A 12,340-nucleotide genomic window follows, 5' to 3' on the forward strand; every position below is an offset into this window, starting at 1 on the left:
CAGGGTCTCTTGGATCTGTCGCCCTGGGCCCCGGCACCCAGCTCTGGACCCAGACGTGGGAGCAGAGGAGGCAGGTGCAACCCCGGCTGGTGACGGGAGCAGGGACCGCCACGTGAGCTTTGCCCCTGGTGAGCTCCGAGCCTTGCGCTCTGTGAGCTTGGGTCTTGATCCTGACCTTGGGTGTATCAGGAACTAAAAAGAAGAGCTCAGAAATCTGACCTTTGGAGTCAGATTTGCTCCAGCAAGAGCTTGGGTGAGCCGCGGAGTGTTTCTGTTCTTAGAGGTCAGACACTGTTATCTACAATTATTGCTACTAATGCAGTAAGTCCAAGAGGACTCTGTTCGTTTATTTACTCTATCTCTATTTATTTTTTTGGCCACACGGTGTAGCTTGTGGGAGCTTAGTTCCCAGACCAGGGATTGAACCCAGGCCCTCAGCAGTCAAAGTGCTGAGTCCTAACCACTGGACCTCCAGGGAATTCCCATATCTGTTTATTTTTGAATCATGGTGACCCTGGGTGTCTTCCAGAACCATGTCCTCTGTGCACCCAGATACCCAGAAATGATCATGCTAAAATAATGGGGATAATAAATCCCTCGCATGCATTGAGTGGGCTTCCCTCATAGCTCAGTCAGTAAAGAATCTGCCTGCAATGCAGGAGACCCAGGTTTGATTCCTGGGTTGGGAAGATCCCCTGGAGAAGGAAATGGCAATCCACTCCAGTATTCTTGCCTGGAAAATCCCATGGACAGAGGAGCCTGGTGGGCTACAGTCCATGGGGGTCACAAGCAGTCCATGGGGATCACAAGAGTCGGATGCGACTTAGCGATTAAAACCACTATGCGTTGAGTGGTTCTAGTCATTGTTTAGCTTGTGTTATTGTTCTTAATCTCAGGGGATAAAGTTATGAGCCTGTCTTTTTACAAAAGCAGAGATAGGTCCAGAAATGTGACTTCCCCCATTATAAAAGGAAATCAGTTTTTCTCAGAAAACTCTTCGCTGGCTATATTTGTTAGGGTGGCGGGGGAGGTGAAAACAAAGTCCTTCTTTGTTTTTACATACTTGGGGGAACATGTTAACACTAATGGTTAACATATGCTGAGTGCATGCTCTGTGAAACTGTTTCAACAGCTTCACTCGCATTAACTTGCTAATATGCCCATTAACTTTAAGAAGTCGCTACTATTGTCTGTCTCCACTCTACTCAGGGAGAAACCCAGGCGAAGAGAGATTAGAGTCACCTTCCGAGGCTATCATGGTAAGAAATAGCTGGGTATGAACCCAGGGAGAGTTGCATGAGAATCTGTGTGTGTGTGTGACATCATTCCCACTTCACTTTTCAAAGGTAGAAGTAGATTTATTTAAATAAAAATAGATTTATTTATCTCTGTGGCTGGGTCGAGTCTTCGCTGCCGCACATGGGGTCTGCACTGTGTCCTTCGGGATCTCTCCTTGGGGAGCAGGGACTCTCCAGCACCAGGGCTCTACATCACCCGGGCTTAGCTGCCCCGCAGCACGTGGGATCCTAGTTCCCTTACCAGGGATCAAACTAGAGTCCTCTGCATTGCAAGGTGGATTCTTTTTTTTTTTTTAATGTTGGGCTTTTTGCTTTTATTTTTAAAATCATTTAATTAATTAATTTATATTTATTTTTGGCTGCGCTGGGTCTTCGTTGCTTTCTGCAGGCTTTCTCTAGTTGCGGCCAGAGGAGGCGACTGTTAGGTTGAGAGGCGTGGGTTTCTCTTTGTGGCGTCTTCTCTTGTTGCGGTGCATGGGGCTCTAGGTGTGTGGGCTTCAGTAGTTTCGGCTTGCATGTGATGCACGGGCTTAGCTGCTCCGTGGCACGTGGCATCTTCCCGGGCCAGGAACTGAGCCTGTGTCCCCTGTGCTCGTAGCTGGATTCCTATCCACTTGTCACCAGGAAAATCTTCCAGGCGGGTTCTTAACCAGTGGACCACTAGGGAAGTCTCTCTGACTTCATTTTTGAATAGGTATTGCTTCTACACGGCACAGAAGCAAAGTATGTTTATTAAAAACATACAGAGTGATAAACCTCCATCGTGACCTTGCCCGCCTTTGAGCCGGTCCTCACCCCTTCTTCCAAGCATAACGACCAGAATGTCTTTCTTGGGTCATCTTCAAGGGTTTCACTGCACATGAACCATTAAATGCAGAGATGTCTTCTCATTTTGCCTTGGTTTTAGCCACCAGGCTGGGCTTCTTGAAAAGTAAGGTGTCTCCTAGTGATCAAAGCATCTGGTGAAATGAACCATTTAGACGCTGAGAAAACAAATTGAATTTGAGGAAGTCTAACTCTTGGGCCTACAGAAATGAACTGGGTCTTTGCTACATCTCCAGGGGAGACTGTAAAGAAAGAATAGCTCCTTATGTCATGTGACTGCTATCAAAGTGCATTATAAACAGTAAAGTTTTTGGAAATGGCAATACACAGTTTATGAGAATTATAATAGATCTGCATTTGCTTCTACTGTATCTTTAAGGCTGGTCTAAGAGTCACAGGCAGCTAACAAAAACGGTACATGAAAAAAATAAAAATAAAAACACAACATTTGGTGAATTCTTTTTCGTGATATAAGCATCAAAGAAAAACTTGTAATGCTGAGTTAGTTTCAAGGTTTGTGCAACACTGTTTAGATAATTACGTAAGTTGTAAAACAATGGCTGGTGTAAAAATTACAGATGATTCATAATTATATCTATGAACATAAAGCTCTCTACTGGGAAGGCTTCCAGTCTGGAGAACTCAGTGGGAGGCATTCCTCCACCCACGCCCAAGGGAACTTGCTACTCATTCTGCCGGTGACTGTTGTTCAGTCGCTCGGACGTGTCAGACTCTTTGTGACCCCATGAACTGCAGCACGCCAGGCTCCCCTGTCCTCCGCTGTCTCCCAGAGTTTGCTCAATTTCATGTCCATCAAGTTGGTGAGGCTATCCAACCATCTCATCCTCTGTCGTCCCCTTCTCCTCCTGCCTTCAATCTTTCCCAGCATAAGGGTCTTTTCCAATCAGTTGGCTCTTCGGATCAGGTGGCCAACATATTGAAGCTTCAGCATCAGCATCAGTCCTTCCAATGAATATTCAGGGTTGATTTCCTTTCAGATGGACTAGGTTGGATCTCCTTGCTGTCCAAGGGACTCTCAAGAGTCTTCTCTAGCACCACAGTTCAAAAGCATCAATTCTTCAGCGCTCAGCCTTCTTTATGGCTTAACTCTCCCATCTGTACATGACTACTAGAAAAACCATAGCTTTGACTGTATAGACTTTTGCGGGCAAAGTGATGTCTCTGCTTTTTAATACGCTGTCTAGTTTGCCATAGCTTTGCTTCCATGGAGCAAGCGTCTTTTCATTTCATGGCTACAGTTACCGTCCTGTGGGTGGAAAAAGAACACTGAAAATAGAACAAATAAGACAGTGAAAAGTGCACATAGAGAGATCTAGAACAGTGATCACAATACATGCTCAATGCAGAAGTATCTACATTGTTGGTTGCAGTATGCGGGAGCTTTAGTTGGGTCTAAAGCTCTAAAGTCATATGAACTCATGAGTTGCAGTAAGTGGGATCTAGTTCCCTGATCAGGGATCGAACTTGCACCCCCTGCATTGTGAGCATGGAGTCTTAGCCACTGGACCACCTGGGAAGTCCCCCAAGTTTCAGTTTTGCAAGATGAAAAAGTTCTGGAGATCGGTCATACGACAATGTGAATGTACTTAGCACTATTGAATGGCACGCTTAAAAGTGCACAAGATGGTACATAATTTTACATTATGTATTTCTACCACAAAATATTAAAAAAGACCTCCTGATGCTGGAGTTGGTTACCAAGTTTGTGACACATCATTTAGTTAGTTAACATGAGTTATAAAACAATGACCAAGAGTGAAAATTAGAGATGACTCTCTTGTTATCAGTGCAGGTAAATGATACAGCCCCGAAGCTTCCCTGGCATATTTCTTAAGGTACATTGTTCTTAAAAGCTATAAAAGCTCTGGACAAGCTCCTCATTGTGAAGATGAACAGTTTCACTCTTTGTCTAATGCCCTGCAGGGGTGTTTTGGTAGAGTCAGTTCTTGACAGTTTTTCTTGAGTGTGTATGTGTGTGTTAGTCTCTCAGTCGTGTCTGACTTTTCACGACCCCATGGACTGTAGCCCTGCAGGCTGCTCTGTCCATGGAATTCTCCAGGCAAGAATACTGGAGTGGGCGGCCATTCCCTTCTCCAGGGAATCTTCCGGACTCAGGGATGGAACCTGCGTCTCTTAAATCTCCTGCATTGGCAGGAGTGCCAGTTACCATTGGCGTTGCCACTAGCACCACTCAATGCCTCAACAGCACACACAGGAAAATGTCCACATCGGCTTTTTCTGGATGGTTGAATCACTCTGTGGTTTTATTTTCTTCATTCATGTACCTCTGTGTACCGTGTTCCTCCATGTTCCACGTGTTCCTTCGTGTAACTAAATAGTTGATGAGAGAATTTTTAATTAGAAGAGTTCCAGATCATAAATATAGGAGAGTGATAAAATTATAAAATCACCATTTTGCAACCCGTAATGAAACAGTGCATCTGGGCTATGGTCATGGTTGGCTGCTAAAGCCAGTGGGTGGAAAGCAGATGGGAACTTTATAATAAATGGGTCAGGCTACGACACTGGAATCCTAACATCACAGAGAGACAACTCCACAGCAAGTATCTCTTGATTTGTTGTCACGGTAAAGACACAGCAGCAGCTTTGAAATATTTTGCTCCCAGCTTGGACCTGAAGGAGATCATGGTTTTTGCTCCAACTACCAGAGGATGGAGAAACATGTTAAATAGGCCCACAGGGAGCCAATCAGGAGAATCTGTGATGTGCAAACTTCCAGGATGAACAATCTGTTTTCATCAACAATAAACACATTGTTCAAGATTGGGAAAGGAGTATGTCAAGGCTGTATATTGTCACCCTATTTATTTAACTTCTATGCAGAGTACATCATGTGAAATGCCTGACTGGATGAATCACACGCTGGAATCAAGATTACTGGGAGAAATATCAACAACTTCAGATATGCAGGTGATACTACTCTAATGGCAGAAAGTGAAGAAGAATTAAAGAGCCTCTTGATGGGGATGAGAGAGGACAGTGAAAAAGCTGGCTTAAAACTCAACATTCCAAAAACTAAGATCATTCCAAAAACTAAGAGAAAAGTGGAAACAGTGACAGATTTTATTTTCTTGAGCTCCAGAATCACTGTGGATGGAGAATGCAGCTGTGAAACTAAAAGAAGCTTACTCCTTGGAAGAAAAACTATAACAAACCTAGACAGCATATTAAAAAGCAGACACATCACTTTACTGACAAAGGTGCGTATAGTCAAAGCTATGTTTTTTCCAGTAGTCATGTACGGATGTGAGAGTTGGACCCTAAAGAAGACTGAGCGACGGAGAATTGATGCTTTTAAATTGTGGTGATGGAGAAGGCTCTTAAGAGTCCCTTGAATTGCAAGGAGATCAAACCAGTTAATCTGAAGGAAAATCAACTTTGAATATTCATTGGAAGGACTGATGCTGAAGCTTCAATCCTTTGGCCACCTGATGTGAAAAGCTGATTCATTGAGAAAGACCCTAATGCTGGGAAAGATTGAAGGCAGGAGGAGAAGGGGATGACAGAGGTTGAGATGGTTGGATGGCATCACTGACTTGATGGACATGAGTCTGAGCAAACTCCGGGAGATAGTGAAGGATGGGAAAGCCTGGCGTGCTGCAGTCCGTGGAGTTGCAAAGAGTGGGACATGACTTAGTGACCGAACAGCAACAATAAAACCTTTATCAGTGAGTAGAACATTTATTGTCACTTCCTGCCAGTGCCCCATCAATCCCCACCCCCACCCAAGAGTCAAGCAGTATTCTGATTTCTTTCCACTATAGGCTAGTTTTGCTTGCTCTTCATATAAATGGAAATATAAATACGTCCTTTTCGTGTAAGGCTCTTTCATCTTGAGATTCACTCAGTGGTAATTTGTTCCTTTCAATGACTGAGGCACATCCCATTGCTGGACTCCACCAGTTGTGTTCATACGTTCTCGCATTGGTGGACGCCTGGGCTGCTTCCAGTCTTCTCCAAATAAAGCCGCTATGAACATCTGTCTGATGGTTTTCAGTTGCTTTTCTCTCATGATTAAAGATGTTGAGATCTTTTCACTTGCCTTTTGCCTATTTGCCTTTCTTCTGCTGTAAGTTGGTTCAGTCGCTTAGTTGTGTCCAACTATTTGTGACCCCATGGACTGCAGCATGCCAGGCTTCCCAGTCCAGCACCAACTCCCCAAGCTTGCTCAAACTAAAGTAGACTCATCTTTGATTTTTTTCTCTCAAAGAGAGGAGTCTTGGACCTACCTGGTGGTCCAGTGGTTAAGAATCCGCCTGCCAACGCAAGGGGCACTGGTTAGATCACTGGTCCTGGAAGATCCCACATGCTGCAGGGCAACTAAGCTTGCATGATGCAACGACCGAGCCCGTGTGCTGCAAATACTGAAGCCTGTGTGCCTAGAGCCCGTGCTCTGCAAACAAGAGAAGTCACGGCAATGAGAAGCCCGTGCACCCGGCAAGAGAAAGGCAAAGAGAAAGCCTGTGTGTGGCCTAAATAAATAAATAAAATTTAAAAACAAAGGGGTCTTGATACATTTTCTAGTGCTATTATTTAACTTCCCTGGTGGCTCAGACGGTAAAGAATTCGCCTGCAATGCAGGAGACCTGGGTTCGACCCTGGGGTCAAGAACATCCCCTGGAGAAGGAAACGGCAACCCACTCCAGTATTCTTGCCTGGAGAATCCCACGGACAGAGGAGCCTGGTGGGCTACAGCCCATGGGGTCACAAAGAATCAGACACAACCGAACAACTAACACTTAATTTAACTTACACAGATGATCAACCTTCCCGTATATATTCGTTTTCAGGGACTGCTGTAATAAGGTATATCACAAGCTGGGTGTCTGAAAACAACAGAAATTCATTCTCTTACAGTTCTGGAGGCCAGAAGTCCAAAGTCAAGGTGTCTGCAGGGCTGAGCTCCCTCAGAAACTCGGGTTGGAATCTTTCCTTGCCTCTTCCAGCTTCTGCTGGCGGCCGGCAGTGTTTGGCTTGCAGCTGCACCCCTCCATCTCTGCCTCTGTCTTCACATGGCTTTCTCCCCCAGGAGTCCGTCTTCACATCGCCTTCCCTCTTCTCATAAAGACACCGGTTTTATTGGATTCAGGTCCACCCTACTTCGGTATGAACTCAACTAATTACATCTGCAGTGACCCTGTTTCCAAATATGGTCACATTCTGAAGTACTGGGGATTAGGACCTCGATAAACACCACTTAACCCATAATATTATCGATCCGGTGGTCTGTCCGCGCCCCCCCCCCCCCCCCCAAATTATGTCTAGGCCCTCGCCGTCTTCGAAATTGGGCTGCATTCTCAATGTGGTGGCATATTTTTCTCTGCACCAACTCTGGGGCAGACGCTGGGCAAGAGGTGGCATTGTCATCTAGGTGTTACCCGTAAAGAGTTTGATTCCATCCATGGCCCAGACGGGTCGAGAAACTTGCTCAAAGTTAGCGGAGGAATTGGTTCTCAGCCTCCTAGGACTCCAGAAAAGTCCGGCCACGTTCACTGCTTCCCCTAGGCGTTTCCTCAAGAAGCCTCGAGGTGGCGCCGTAGAGCAAACGGCGGATTCTAACACCCCGGCTTTTAAAACGCCTTCTTCCTGGGCCCACCTCAGGGATCTTGCAACTCTTGATTCAGTTGGTCCGAGGAGGGGGCCAGGAATTGACTCTTTTAACAGGCACCCAGAGGATGCCGATAGGCGAGGGCTGAAGGATCGATGCCTGTCTTCGCAATTGTGCAGGGCAGCTTAGGGAACTCCAGCACAACAGTAGTAATGCTCATCATCGTTACAGAAACTCCTGTTTTCACACGCTCCTTCTGTGCTCAGCTCTCTGCGCTTGCCATTAGGGTACGGTCTCTCCTTCAATGCTCATGGTAACTCTGTGAGATCGTCCCACCGGAATGAAACAGGAAGCGGATGCCAGTCTGCGTATCCGTCCCCTTTTTACTACCAGACAGACCCGACCCACGGGGAGACTCTGCGCAGGGGCCGAGGGAAACGAGATGGGAGCTCTGGAGACTGGTGGCAAGGCCACAGCGTTTGGGGGTGGGGGTGGGCGTAGGGGAGAGACTTAAGCATCTAGAAGGGCAGGGAGAACTAGATCAGGGTCAGCCAAGGAAATCTGGGGTCCAGGATTGCCCCTCTCTCATCTAAAGCTCACTGCAGGAATCCTTCCTACATTATTGTCTCTTCGTGTGCCTCTCTTGCCTCTATCTAACCATCCTCTGCCTATCGATCTAGTATCTGTCTTACCGAGTCTCTCTCTCCATCCCCCTCAGTCCTTTTCTATAGTTCTGTTTTAGTCTTTCTCTGAGATTTCCCAAAGGGCTGGCTCCTTCTTCCCCACTCTTTAAATCTGTGTCTGATTTTAAGTCACTTCTAATCTCTTTTATCTTTCTTCTTTTTTTTTTTTTTTTAAAAGATTTCTGTCTCTTTTTTGATGTGGACCATTTTGTTATTCAGTCACTCAGTCGCATCTGACTCTTTGCGACCCCGTGGATGGCAGCAAGGCCAGGCTTCCCTGTCCTTCACCATCTCCAGGGGTTTGCTCAAACTCATGTCCATTGAGTCGGAGATGCCATCCAACCATCTCATCCTCTTTAAAAGTCTTTATTGAATTCGTTACACTATTACTTCTGTTTTACGTTTTAGATTTTTTGGCCCAGAGGCATGTGGGGTCTTAAGTTCCCTGACCAGGGATCGAACCCACAACCCCTGCATTGGAAGGCGATATCTCAGCCACGGGACCACCAGGGAAGTCCCAGCCCCTCTTTCTTTAAAGATCTCGGTCTCTCCCGCCTCCTCTCTTTCTCCCCTCATCCCTCCGCACCCCTCCCTTCGTTGCTCATCATCATCGCTTGTTTGGCTCTGTGTCCCTCTATTTGCTTTTGTTGGCCCAAGTGTGTTGTGGTTTCGGGCACAAGCTCAGAGCTCCCACTCCTTGGGTCACCTCCTAGCTCTGCCACATACCAGCTGCAGAAATGGAGCCGGATTTACCCAACCTCGTTGCCCCTCAGCCTCCTGATTTATTGAGAGCCTCCCTCCAGAGAGGCTGCCGTCAGAACCGGAGAGACGAGGCGCGCCACGCATGCGGCGAGGTGTCTGGCACTCAGTAAGTGGGAGCTGTCATCATCAGCGTCATTATTATTATTACTAATACAAGGTAACCCTCTGCCAGCCTCTCTGGGGCCAACAATTAGGTGCTTATCTGGTGTGTGGAATGCATGAGGGAGATCCTCCCACCACCAAAATTGGGGCCACTCCCTGACTTCAGTTTCTAGCCTGGATCAGGCACCCCCAAGAGTGAGCGCACGGGACGGAGGACACACCAGCCTCCTGGGGACACACCCGATGACACTTTTCGCCCTTCGTCTCGGCTTCTCCGAAGTCCCGAGCCGACCCCGTGCCTTTGGTGTGTGTGTGCTGGGAGGGATCAAGCAAGGAGCCGCCATGGCCAGGTTAGGTTCAGAGTCTCATGTAACGAGTGAGGGATACACAGTGGTGTCAGGAGGTGGCCACAGTGAGTAGAAACAGCACAGACAGCTTCCACAGTCTTGCAGAAGAGGTTCAGTGCCTCAGTGCAAGATGTGGCTTGATCACTGGACAAGTTCATTTCTTTCTTTCTTTTACTGCCTTTAGACCTTAGTTCAGAGGTTGAATATCATACACACATCATTATTAACATTATCATCACTGGTTTGCAAGGGATCCCTCTTTTATCTGTCTCCTCTCCCTCCCCCCATCCTTCTCTCTCTGTCTTCTCTCCTTCCCTCTCTTCCTTCCTTCCTCCTTCCTGCCCTCCTCCTTCAGCCTCACAAACTATGTCATGTAGCTCTTATATGTGTGTATTTTTAACTTATGTCACTGGTGTTGGATTACACATCTCCCTCTCTTCCAAGTCGCTTTTCAAACAAGTGCTGTGTTTCTAAGACTCTTCCTCGCTCTTCGTGTTCCTGCGTCTGCCTCATTGCAGGAACTCCACGGAAGGTTGTCCCCACGTTCCCCCAACAGTCTCCCTTGAAATGGACACTCCATGGCTACCAACTCCGAGACACCACACAGAACACTGCAGGGCGCGTCCTCGTACGTGTCCCCTTGTGGGTGTGTGAGAATTTCTTTGGGATGGATAGTCAGGAGAGAAATGGCTGAATCATGGGGTGTGGGTATACTTAATTTGATGAAATACTGCCAGAATCCTTCCTCAGAGAACTGAAACCACCACAGGTACCCAAGCGGCGCCTGAATATGCTAATGCCTGTACATCCCTAACAATACTTCACACTACGCATCCTTCTAATTTTCTCCACCCTAATGGGTGTAAAGTAGTATCCTGTTGTTTCAGTTTACATTTCTATGATAACTAATGAGTTTGAACACCTCCTCATTTGCATAGCTTTTTTGCAAATTGCCTATTCAAATCCTTTACCTATTTTCCCCTAAGGGTGTCCATCTTATTGCTTATCAATTCACAGGTTGTTCTTGTTGTTCAGTCGATAAGTCAGTCGTGTCCAACTCTTTGTGACCCCAAGGACTGCAGCATGCCAGGCTTCCCTGTCCCTCACTGTCTCCCCGACTTTCCTCAAACTCACATTCACTGATTCAATGACACCATCCAACCATCTCATCCTCTGTCATCCCCTTCTCCTCCCGTCTTCAATCTTTCCCAGCATCAGGGTCTTTTCCAATGAGTTGGCTCTTCGCATCAGGTGGCCAAAGTATTGGAGCTTCCCCTTCAGCATCAGTCCTTCCAATGAATATTCAGGACTGATTTCCTTTAGGATGGACTGGTTGGATCTCCTGGCAATCCAAGGAATGCTCAAGAGTCTTCCCAGCACCACAGTTTGAAAGCATCGTTTCTTCAGTGCTCAGCCTATTATAGGCATTGGTCTCTTTTCCATCTTTTCCCCTGGTTCATGTTTGATTTTACAAATAATTTCTCCCATTCTGACAAATGTCTATTAAAAGTCTGTTTTACCCTCCTTTAAACCCAAATTCTTAATTTTGTCATAATCAACCTAACCAATGTTTTGTTCTAATATCTTTGCTTTTAAAGTCTTAAGGAGTCATTCCTTGTCCCAGAGATTCAAAGATATTCTCCTTGACTTTTTTCTACTGACTTTACAACTGTCTCTCTTCCATATTGGTCTCCAATACTCCTAGACTTCACTTTCTTGTGTGGTGTCAGATAGAAATCTGGGTTTATTTTGCTCCTCATAGTGAGCCAGTTTTCTTAATACCATTAACTAAGTGTACCGTATTTCCCCTATTAATAAATAGGGTTAAGAAAACTATTAAATTCTCTATTAAGCTTTCCCTTATTAATTTGAGTTGCTGCTTTACCGTATTTTATATATAGCATACAATATTACATTGAGTTCCCATGAGTTCTTTCTGAGCTCCTTCTCTTTGTCACTGACCCATTTATCTGTTTTTTTCACTAATGCCTCACTTTAAAAAATGCATTCCTTTTGTTTTGTAGTGTGTCTAGTAAGGCAAGAAGCTTATTTCTTGCACCACCATCACCTTATTCTCACCGCTTACATCACCGTGCAGGAAACACATTGATCCTCTCCACCCTTCATGGGAACTGTTTACCGACATCTGCCCCATCCTGGCCTCCTTGTCGGAAAAGACACATCTCATTCAGGAAGAGAAAGTCGAACCCGCCAAGGAAAATCTGCACAATGTCTTTGTTCAGCTTTTAGTTCCTGGAAACTATTTCCCAAACCATCTCCTCTGTATCAGCATACTAAAAACCAACTCCAGTAGCTCAGACAGACACTTGAGGTTTTTTAAAAATACATTTACTTGCTTGTTTCATTTTTGGCTGCACTCGGTCTTGGTTGCTGCTCCTGGGGTTTCTCTAGGTGTGGCAAGTGGTGACTACTCTATAGCTGTGGTGCACAGGCTTCTCACGGCGGTGCCTTCTCTCGTTGCAGAGCGCGGGGCTCCAGGCGGGCAGGCTTAGTTGCTGCGTGGCACGTGGAATCTTCCCAGGCCAGCAATCGAACCAGTGTCCCTTGCATTCCAAGGTGGATTTTTAACCACTGGACCCCCAGGGAAGCCCCGACACTTGAGGTTTTATTCTCTGTTTCAAGCCCAGATGTTGGAAGTCCATGCCTGGAACAGATACTTAAGCGAGTCCCCAAGAATGCAAGATTCCTCTTGCTTCTTGCAACCCAATCTTT

The 12,340-nt window shown here is 46.1% G+C and overlaps 1 non-coding gene across 1 annotated transcript; it reads right to left on the reverse strand.

The window, feature by feature from the left end:
• Positions 1-405: 405 nt before the first annotated feature.
• TRNAQ-UUG lies at positions 406-478 on the reverse strand. Its single transcript has one exon. It is a non-coding gene; the product is annotated as a tRNA-Gln (tRNA).
• Between the last annotated feature and the right edge of the window lie 11,862 nt (positions 479-12,340).

The sequence above is a fragment of the Cervus elaphus genome, chromosome 4 (genome assembly GCF_910594005.1).
Source record: "Cervus elaphus chromosome 4, mCerEla1.1, whole genome shotgun sequence".
In the NCBI taxonomy this organism is placed as follows: domain Eukaryota; kingdom Metazoa; phylum Chordata; class Mammalia; order Artiodactyla; family Cervidae; genus Cervus; species Cervus elaphus.